At 43.2% G+C, this 10,794-nt stretch overlaps 1 pseudogene; it reads right to left on the reverse strand.

Moving 5' to 3' along the window:
- Nucleotides 1-7,567: 7,567 nt before the first annotated feature.
- On the reverse strand, nt 7,568-8,896 carry Tead2-ps1 (TEA domain transcription factor 2, pseudogene 1; annotated as a pseudogene).
- Between the last annotated feature and the right edge of the window lie 1,898 nt (nt 8,897-10,794).

Below are 10,794 nucleotides of genomic sequence, written 5' to 3' on the forward strand. Positions count from 1 at the left end.
TCTGGGCTGTTTGGCCACAGAGACTCACCCCTAAGATGACTGCATTAAGTCTTAAGATTGTTGGATAAAGCCTCTCCCATGAATTTACGGCACAGGAGTATAACATTCAAGGGATGCCTCAGCTCGAGCAGATACCAGTTATCTCCTCAGACACCCAGTGTCTCCACCACCTGACCTCATCGCCTGACTTCTTTGCCTCCAGCTATCACTGCCTATACCCTCATCTCCCCCTCCTTCATATTTCACAAAGGTCACTCCCCCTACCTGATAGCCTTAAAAGCTGCAATGTTCATCCCAATAAACGAGACCTTGACAACAGAACTTTTGCTTGGTCTCCTTCTTCTCTTCACCCCCATTTTGGCCCACAGGTAGAAAGCCTCTTCGGGACCCTGAATAACTGGGTCCCCGCTGGCGGGGACAAGTGGCGCCCGAACACAGGGACCCCGAAGCAAGGCCGACTACAGGACGATGGAGATAAGAGAGCTGCAGCGGGAATCAAGGACTCTTCAGGCCGCATCGCTCGTGTGTCGCTGGAGAGGGAGGTAAGGACCGGTCGAATAATTGTCGTCTAATTGCCATGGGGAAGGTATGGATTTAGGAGGCTTGTTTCATAGGAGAGATCAAGCGCTCACTCAGGGAGAGAGGATTAAGAGTTAAGAAAAAGGATTTAATCAAGTTTTTTTTGTTTTATTGAAGAAAGGTGTCCCTGGTTAATTTTAAGCAGTGTGGGGCTAGCTTAAGTAAAACTTGTAATAAAAAAGGGACAAGGTAATGGTAAAGTGTTTTTGCATATGCGTTCTTTTAGAGTTATATTTTAGTCTTTGGATCCTGACTAGAGATAGTTTACACCCTAGACATGAGAGAGAATGGGTTTGGGAAAAACAGTCCTCCCGGACTCTCCACGGATGCTTTGGAGAAAGAGAAAAACTTTTCAGGGCTCTCCTGGGAACAGAAGAAAGGCAGGAGACGTCCTGCCTCTCTGCTGGCTCCTATTGGAGAAATGCTTATTTCTAGTTCTGGGTTCCATAGGTAGGATATGTGGGTCCCTATCGTGGGACACCATCTAGTTTTTTCCCTCTATGTCTATTGTGTGTCCTTGGTGCACCAAGCTATCCATGTCTGTCAGTTTATGTCTGTGGTCTTTGTTTCTCGTTGTTTAAATGTTTTATGTTTCGTGTTTAAAAGAAAAAATGATAAACTTTATCTGCCAGTCGTTCACACCTTGACTTGGTTTTAACTCGTTTCAAGAAGGGAACAATGCATAAAAAACAGTTTCAATTGGCTTTTGGAGCCTACATCTGTAGCTAGAAGCCTAAGTCTGCTGGACAAGCTCCCCAGGGGCTGGCTAAATGTTTATACTAGCTGATCCTAAAGACACCAGGAGCTTCACAGCTTAAAAGGTGTAACATTGGTAACAGAAAGTTGGCTTAAAACTGTAATTTGGATATGAGCCAACCTAGGGAAACAGGTCCAAATTGAGGTAATATTTTTATGGAATTCTTATTCTAAAAACCAGGCTTCTAAAAGATTTTAGGGCAACGTCTCTTTGTTGAGGTATTGGAGACCGCACCATCGTGCGTTCATATGTAGGAATTGGCAGTCATAGCCAAAGTTGTGGTTTGCCCTAAAGTTACTGTATTTTGATGCTAATTCCACTGTCCCAAGAACAGCTGCCTAGTCACATACTCAGAATTCAGGTGACTTTCCAAAGTTGTGGCTGTGCTCTGGTGTTACAAAGAGATCTTAAAGATTGTGATTAAAGATTGTCAGTGTTACATTGACTAACTCAAACTTATTTATAATTAAGAAAAAAATCAAACAGGTAGAGATTGTTACAGGATTTAAAAAGGATTGATGAGGTTTTAAAACTTGTGAGAGCATTACAGCTTGTTTGCTTATCCAACTGCCATTTCAAGATAGATTTAGAGGATTGTTTTTATGCAGTTTGTTTACATCCTGGCGATTGTGAGTTTTTATTTTGTGAGCTTGCTTATAATTTTAGAGAGCCCATGAAGTGATATCATTAAAATTTTTTTACAAAAGAGTGGCTACTAGCCTTATATTATGTAATTTTGTTGCTTCTTCAATGTAAGAAGTTAGAACTTTGAATCTTTCAGTGTATATGGACATTTTTACTACAAACCTTTGCTCTCAAAATGAGCTTTAACATTTGGGGAGTAACTATTGCTCCAGAGAAGATTCAATATTCATTTTTAGTATTTAAAACTAATTTTAAGCTACTAAGGATATGTTAGTTGGCTAAGTACCTCACTTACCAGAGGACTTAGGTCTTTGTTTGTTATCCTCATTGGAGATAAAGCTTCAGCTGTGTTAATACAGAATTGTAGGCTAGAGTCATGGAAGTATTTTAAAAAGCCAAACAACAGTTAATTGGTTATTACAAAATACTGATATTTGGCCTATTACATATACAAATTTTTCAGGCAAAATTGATAATTTTACTCTTTACATGTTTTTGTATTTCCTGTATATTTGTGCATACAACCCATAGGAAATGCGCTTACTGTATTTATAGGTGGTTCATCTAATGAAAAGGCTACATGTATGATTGGATCACTTGTTTATTCTCTTGAGTTTCTGCTGCTTCAGCACAGATTATTAAATTCCTGGCTTTAGCCACTGTTTTTATAATGTTAAAAAAATCAAGCTTTCAATTCACATACTGATAGCCAATGTGTGGCTTGTGGTTTACGATTGATTTCAATTACTTAATGCTTTATTAGAGACAAGTTTTCTACATGAAATCAGTGAGTGATTTCAGTGTAAATTGTCTGACAACTCACTGTCCTTTCAGTGCTCTGGCTCAGACAACTAAACAAAACCATAGACCCAGCTCTTTGAAAATGGTAATGGAGTTGATAACACACCCTCTTGAAAAGAGGAAGACTCCATTTGCTTACTTTCAACTCCCAGCTTCACCCTGCCGGCTCAGGGATTTCTAGTGCGACTAAATCTGGACAATATTTATAGGATTTGGCATCTCTAATTAATGCTTATGTTTAGGTAAATAAAGCTGGTGAGGGGCTGGAGAGATGGCTCAGTGGTTAAGAGCACTAAGTACTGTTCCTTTATAGGCCATTTAAGAACTCAAACTGGATTGCCTAGACCCCTTAACAAGGGAGGACAATGATACCAGGCAGATTATAGGCCTTACATAGGAACAGTTAGTCAAAAAATCTCATTCTTTATATATCCAAAACAATAATGCTGGAGACAATAATTTGGTATAAAAGTCAATTTATAAATACAAGTGCTCAGTGTCCTCAATTTAATCCTTAAGGACTTATCTTAATAAATAATATTTTAACAATATTTTAATAAATAAAAAGGGGAGTTATCCCTGTATGCTAAAATATGCTCCTTTTATTTCAATTTTAAAATTTGGATGCCAAGGAACACTCTGAGTTTATGGCACCCTACAGCTAGGCATACTTCTGCCTAGGTGAAATAGAAAGATCCACATATTGGCATGATCCTGTTCAGATATTTTATATGGGGAAGAGGGAATCTTTGTGTTTTTTCTACAGGATAATACAGGAGTGTGCCAGCTGCCCGAGTGGCTGGTGAGACTTGCTGATCCTGGGAGCATGAAGATTCAGCTCTCCTGGTTCGGGTCCCTGGAGTCATTCCTGTGTCCTTGGAGGAATATGGAGGGTTCCCACTCATCTTTTGTCATCACAGAAATTTTGGCGTTGCTACAGTCATTGTGTCCCGTCCCACCGAGGCCTGCCCTCCGACCCTCTGTACACTGTTGCTTGGTGGAAGCTGCTGTGGACTGGGGAACTCTGCCCTGTTTTGCAGATCTCAGACATGGTCCCATTGCCTGCTGGTTGTTCCAGAGAAGAATGACCGATCCTGAACTGTCCTGGGAAAGACCTTGGCATTTTCGCTGCTATTGTAGCAGCCATTACTGCTGCAGCCATTGTGTCTGCAGTGTCTGGAGTTACCCTCCCCCAATCTATTGTTAGGCAAGCACAGTGGGTGAACTTTCTGGAGTAGTTGCTAACAATTGGGAATTCTAAATTTTATTACAGGAGAGGCTTGACTAGGTCCTTGGTGGTATGGCCATAGCAGCTGAGGAGAACCAGATGAGGTGCCTACAACTTATCGGGAGAGGCTCAATTTCCACAATCTCTTATATTAATGCCATCTGGCTCCTGCTCCTTCGCCCCTGGGCTCAAGTAAGAGGAATGAGAAGATGATCCAATGTAGCTTTCCTCAGTGACGGGCAACTTCCTCTGACCCTTGACCAATCTAGACATGGAGCCTTGAGGGCGACAAGGTGGTCCTATGACAGATAAGGCTGGGGTTTGAGAGGTCGATCCTAAGACAGAGGTGGCTACACCCTGTTTAAACGTGCGGGCCGGTCAAATGCTCCTCTGCCCAGTTTCTCCCCCAATAACACACACGTATAGCCCAGAACGGTGTGTTACAGCATAAGTTCATTCCAAGCCATTGGGGTGCAGTCCTAACTGCAAGAGTGGCTTGCCATGGCCGAGCTGGGCACTCTGTGAGGCATGTCTGATCTCTCTCAGACCACTACTTCCACCTAATGGTTTTTTTAATAAAAGAAAAATGGGGGAGTTGCACGGAGCCATATTGGATTTGGGCCTAGCCGCTTTTTGACTGCATGGTTCAAAGTGACTCTGGGCTGTTTGGCCACAGAGACTCACCCCTAAGATGACTGCATTAAGTCTTAAGATTGTTGGATAAAGCCTCTCCCATGAATTTACGGCACAGGAGTATAACATTCAAGGGATGCCTCAGCTCGAGCAGATACCAGTTATCTCCTCAGACACCCAGTGTCTCTACCACCTGACCTCATCGCCTGACTTCTTTGCCTCCAGCTATCACTGCCTATACCCTCATCTCCCCCTCCTTCATATTTCACAAAGGTCACTCCCCCTACCTGATAGCCTTAAAAGCTGCAATGTTCATCCCAATAAACGAGACCTTGACAACAGAACTTTTGCTTGGTCTCCTTCTTCTCTTCACCCCCATTTTGGCCCACAGGTAGAAAGCCTCTTCGGGACCCTGAATAACTGGGTCCCCGCTGGCGGGGACATTCTTCCTATGGGGTTGCAAACCCCTTCTGATCCTTCAGTCCTTTCTCTAACCCCTCCACTGGGATCCTCGTACTCAGTCTGAAGGTTAGTTGCAAGGATCCTCATCTGTATCAGTAAGACTCTGGTAGAGCCTCTCAGGAGACATCCATATTAGGCTCCTGTCAGCAAGCACTTCTTTTTATTAGTTTGATTGTTTGTTTGATATATGTGAGTTCACCGTTGCTGCCTTCAGACACACCAGAAGAAGGCATCAGATACCCATTAAAGATGGTTGTGAACCATCATGTGGTTGCTGGGACCTGAACGCAATACCTCTGGAAGGGCCTTCAGTGTTCTTAAGCACTGAGCCATCTCTCCAGCCCCAGCAAGCACTTCTTGGTATCAGCAATAGTGACTGGGTTTGGTGGCTATATATGGGGTGGATCCCCAGGTGGGGCAGTCTCTGGATGACCTTTTCTTCGGTCCCTGCTCCACTCTTTGTTCCTGTATTTCCTCCTATGAGTATTTTGTTCTGCCTTCTAAGAAGGAATGAAGCTTCCATATTTTGGTCTTCCTTCTTGAACTTCATAAGATTTGTGAATTTTTTCTTAGTTATTCCGAGCCTTTGGGTTAATATCCACTTATCAGTGAATGCATACCATGTGTGTTCTTTTGAATTTCATGTACTCATTGTTTTTACTAGCTGAGTAGTATTCCTTTTTCTTTTTTCTTTTTTTTTTTTCGGAGCTGGGGACCGAACCCAGGGCCTTGTGCTTTCTAGGCAAGCGCTCTACCACTGAGCTAAATCCCCAACCCCGCTGAGTAGTATTCCATTGTGTAGATATACCACATTATCTGTATCCATTCCTCTGTTGAAGGAACACCTGATTTCTTTTCAGCTCATGGCTATTGTAAACAAGGCTGCTATGAACAAAGTGCAGCATGTTTCCTTGTTACATGATCTCAGTCCTGAGTTTGATTATTTCCTGCCATCCACTCCTTTTGGGTGTATTTGCTTCTTTTTGTTTTAGAGCTTTTAGGTGTGCTGTCAAGCTGCTAGAATATGCTCTCTCCAGTTTCTTTTTGGAGGCACTCAGAGCTATGAGTTTCCCTCTTAGCACTGCTTTCATTGTGCCCATAAGTTTGGTTATGTTGTGCCTTCATTTTCATTAAATTCTAAAAAGTCTTTAATTTCTTTCTTGACCAATTTATCATTGAATTGAGTGTTGCCATTCAGCTTCTATGCGTATGTGGGGTTTTTTTTTTATTTTTGTTCTTAATGAAGACCAGCCTTAGTTCATGATGATCTGATAAGATTCATGGGATTGTTTCCATCTTCTTGTATTTGTTGAGGTTTGTTTTGTGACTGATTATATTATCAGTTTTGGAGAAGGTACCATGAGGGGCTGTGAAGAAGGTACATTCTTTTGTTTTAGATTGAAATGTTCTTTAGATATCTCATAATCCATTTGGTTCATAACTTCTGTGAGTTTCACTGTGTCTCTGTTTAGTTTCTGTTTCCCTGATCTGTCCTTTGGAGAGAGTGGGTTGTTGAAACATTCCATTATTATTTTGTGAGGGTCAGTGCATGCTTTAGTAACATTTCTTTTACAAATGTGGGTGTCCTTGCATTTGGGGCATAGATGATCAGAATTAAGAGTTCATCTTGGTAGACTTTTCCTTTGAGTGTGAAGTGTTCATCCTCATCTTTTTTGATAGTGTTTGGTTGGAAGTCAATTTTATTAGATATTAGAATTACTACTCCAGCTTTCTTCTTGGGACCATTCGCTTGCAAAAATTTTCCAGCCTTTTACTCTGATGTAGTGTCTGGGATTTTTTTTTTTGTAAAAATAGTTTTATTCTCCTTCAAACATAAACCATCACTCTTGGGGAAAGGAAGAAGGAAGGTGGCAGGGTGGTCCTCTGCTCACTTGAATGGGGTGGGGAGTGATTAAGAAGTCCCACCCCACTGCCTAGCTGAGATAAGATTACATCCCTTACACTGTGTGTAAATATCTCCTTATATTAAAACAATTTTTCAGGTCCTACTTCATTCTACCCCAAGCTGGGAAAACATTATCTTTGGTTTGTGACGTTACAGATCCCAGAAAAAGGGTGTGGGGGAGAGGCAGACATGAGACCACTGGAAAACAGGAAGGGTATAAGGCAATGATTAACAGGCCCCACATATCGGAGGGGCCCCTGTAAAGCGGAGAGGCCGTGAACCTGTGCACATGCACTCCTATCCTCAATCCCTGATGCTCAGGAGTGGTGTGTCCTGTCAAAGGTTCTCTGTGAGGTCCTTGGGGATCTAAACTCAAACCCAGCTCACTTCACTGCCAAGCTTCGGGTGCCTTTCTAATAGGAGTCAGCCCCCACTGCTTCTGAGATGAGGCCTTTTTAAAAATCATGGGCCCCTCTCCAAATCTCTCTTACAGGGAGAGCAGAAGGGCCCTTCCTAGGAAGGGGGTATTGGGATAAACAGCTGCAATGGGGCCCCATCACTCTCTGACCAGGTGGTAGATGTGGTGCTGAGTTCTGGTGGAGACTTCAAAGACTTAGGCAGTACACAGCAGTAGTTCCGGAGTGTCCCTGTTTGTCACGACCTGGAGGACAGTGAAGTTCTCCAGGACACTGTTCATCATGTAGCGTTCAGGCAGCAGATGGAGCTTGTGCAGGAAGTTAACCAGGTATTTACACATGGGAGAGCGCAGCAGGCGGTACACAAAGCACCTGCCCTCCAGCTAGGCCCGCTCAGTCTCCACCTTCTCCACCACTTGCTTGCCAAAGGAGCAGACCTTGGAGGAGCAGGTAAGTGTCATGAGCTCCTGGCTCTCCTACTGACTGCTCACTCCATAGAAGCCACCAGCGCCTCCACTGCTCCCTGCCTCCTCGGCACTTGGGGTCCCAGTTCAGGTCTGCCCAGAGCTTGACCAGGAAAAATGCATGTGGTGGCCCCCGGTCATACAGCTCCGGGAGACCGCCCTTTTTCTCAGGGAATTTGTCATAGATCTGCCGCACGTCCACACTCTCCAGAGGTGGGGCTCCAGGGCTGGGGCACTGCTGACTGATGTGGACAAACAGATGACTCTGGAACGAGTCAACTGCATCTGGTGGCTCCACAAACGCTGAGAACTCTACCAGCTGCAGGTGCACAGTGCCCAGGGCCGGAACCTGCCAGACTGGGGGAGAGGAGCAGGTGGGGGCAGGAGTGAGAGGGCTGGGGGCGGCTTGTACCTTGGTAGGTCAGTGGCTGGGGGCGTCAGTGACATGGAGAATGGTGCTTGTGAGAAGGGCTTCATGTCTGGAACATTCCATGTTGGCCCAGAGCTCCCTGACCAGAACTGGAAAAGCTCGGTGGCCTGAGGGCTAGAAGGACCCAGCTTGGCCTGGAGGGAAGGTGCAGAGATGAGTTGTGCCGAAGACATGGTGGCCATCGTCTGGAAGGCCTTGTCCTTGGAGACTTGGTCCTTCAGCTTGGACTGAATTTCTCTCGATTTCCTTCGAGCCAAAACCTGGATGTGACTAGAGACCTGCTTTTGAGTTCTGGTCTTCCCTTCCTCAGCTTGTTGTAATGGGCAATGGGTTCGTTCCAGTCATACATCTTGCCCTCATCTGACAAGATGATCTTGCGACGGCCACAGGGAGGGTAGATTGTCAGGGCCTCCTGAAAACTCTGCTCGATGTCAGGGCTCCACACACCTTCTTCATGGGGGCTCCCATCACCTCCAACACCCTCACTGCCTCCGGTGCCCTCCTCACTGCCTTCCTTACTACCTGTCCAGCCCCCCGCCATCATCCAGGGGGGCCCCAGTCCGGGGATCCTCCATCTGGGCCTCCTGGCCTGAGCTGGAGAGCTGCGCCTTGTTTTGTTTTGTTTTGTTTTTGTTTTGTTTTTTACTGAGGTACATTTCCTGTATGCAGCAAAATGCTGGGCCTGTTTTCATATCCAGTGTGTTAGTCTAAGTCTTTTTATTGAGGAATTGCGTACATTGATGTTGAAAGATATTAGGGATCAATGATAGTGCTTCCTGTTATTTTTGTTGTTAGGGGTGGAAATATGTTTGTGTGGTTATCTTCTTGTGAAAGAAGATTAACTTCTTGCTTTTTCTTGGGTGTAGCTTCCCTCCTTGTGTTGGAGTTTTCCATACATTATCCTTTGTAAGGCTGGATTTGTGGAAAGATATTTTTTAAATTTGATTTTGTCATGGAAAATCTTTCTTCCTCTGTCTATGGTAATTGATAGTTTTGCTGAGTATACTAGCCTGGGCTGGCATTTGTGTTCTCTTAGGGTCTGTATGACATTTGCCCAGGATCTTCTGGCATTCATAGTCTCTGGTGAGAGGTCTGGTGTAATTCTGATAAGTCTGCCTTTATATGTTACTTGAACTTTTTTCCTTACTGCTTGTAATTAATAGTTTTTCTTTGTTTTGTGCATTTGGTGTTTTGACTATTATATGATGGGAGTAATTTCTTTTCTGGTCCAATCTGTTTGGAGTTCTGTAGGCTTCTTATATGTTTGTGTTCATCTCTTTCTTTAGGTTAGGTGAGTTTTATTCTATAATTTTGTTGATAATGTGAACTGGCCCTTTGAGTTAGGAATGTTTACTCTCTTCTCTACTTATTATTCTTTGTCTTGGTCTTTTTTTCACCATGTACTGGATTTCCTGCATGTTTTGGGTTAGGAGCTTTTTACAGTTTGCATTTTCTTTGACTGTTATGTCAATGTTTTCTATGGTGTCTTCTGCATCTGAGATTCTCTCTTCTATATCTTGTATTCTGTTGGTGATGCTTGTATCTATGTCTCCTGATCTCTTTCTTACATTTTCTATCTCCAGAAGTGTTTTTCTATTTCCATTTTTATATCCTAGATTATTTTGTTTATGTTTTCCTGTATTTCTTTTAGGGATTTATGCATTTTCTCTTTAAGGGCTTCTACCTGTTTACCAGTGTCCTCCTGTATTTCTTTAAGAGAGTTATTTATGTCCTTACTAAAGACCTCTATCATCATCACATGATGTGATTTTATATCAGAATCTTGCTCTTCCGGTATTGGGCTGTCCAGGGCCTGCAGTGGTAAGAGTACTGGGTTCTGATGATGCTAAGTCACCTTGTTTTTGCTGCTTATGCTCTTCCGATTGTCTCTTGGCATCTGGTTATCTCTGGTGTTAGCTGGTCTTGCTGTCTCTGACTGGATCTTATCTCTCCTCTGTGCCTATAAGCCTATATGCCATCCATTTCAGAATCATGAACACAGAGCCAGGCTGCTCACCCTGAGTTCAAGGACAGATTGATCTAAATATTCAATTCTACAGCAAGACACCTCAAAAAACAAACATTAAAGATAAAAATAATCTTACTTTTTGTTTTACACTCTGTCCTCTTGCTGTACAGAGGGCCCATGAACATATAAAATCTTATAAAAAAAGAATCACTATTTTATACTTTTCTGCAGTGTCAGAGTATTTGTCCATTATCATCATGTCAGGGAGCATTGCAACTTGCAAGCAGACATGGTGCTATAGAGTAAGGGACTTCTGATCTAGATCCATAGGCACTAGACAAACAGAGATACTTCATTTATGAAATCTCAAAGCCCATCGCCAGTGACATACATTCTCCAAGAAGGCCATAACTACTAATTCTTTCATATATTGCTACTACTTAAGCATTCAAATATATGAGCCTATGGGGCCCATTCTTATTCAAACTACTATATTCCATTTCC

Source organism: Rattus norvegicus, chromosome 3 (genome assembly GCF_021556685.1).
Source record: "Rattus norvegicus strain SHRSP/BbbUtx chromosome 3, alternate assembly SHRSP_T2T, whole genome shotgun sequence".
Classification (NCBI taxonomy): domain Eukaryota; kingdom Metazoa; phylum Chordata; class Mammalia; order Rodentia; family Muridae; genus Rattus; species Rattus norvegicus.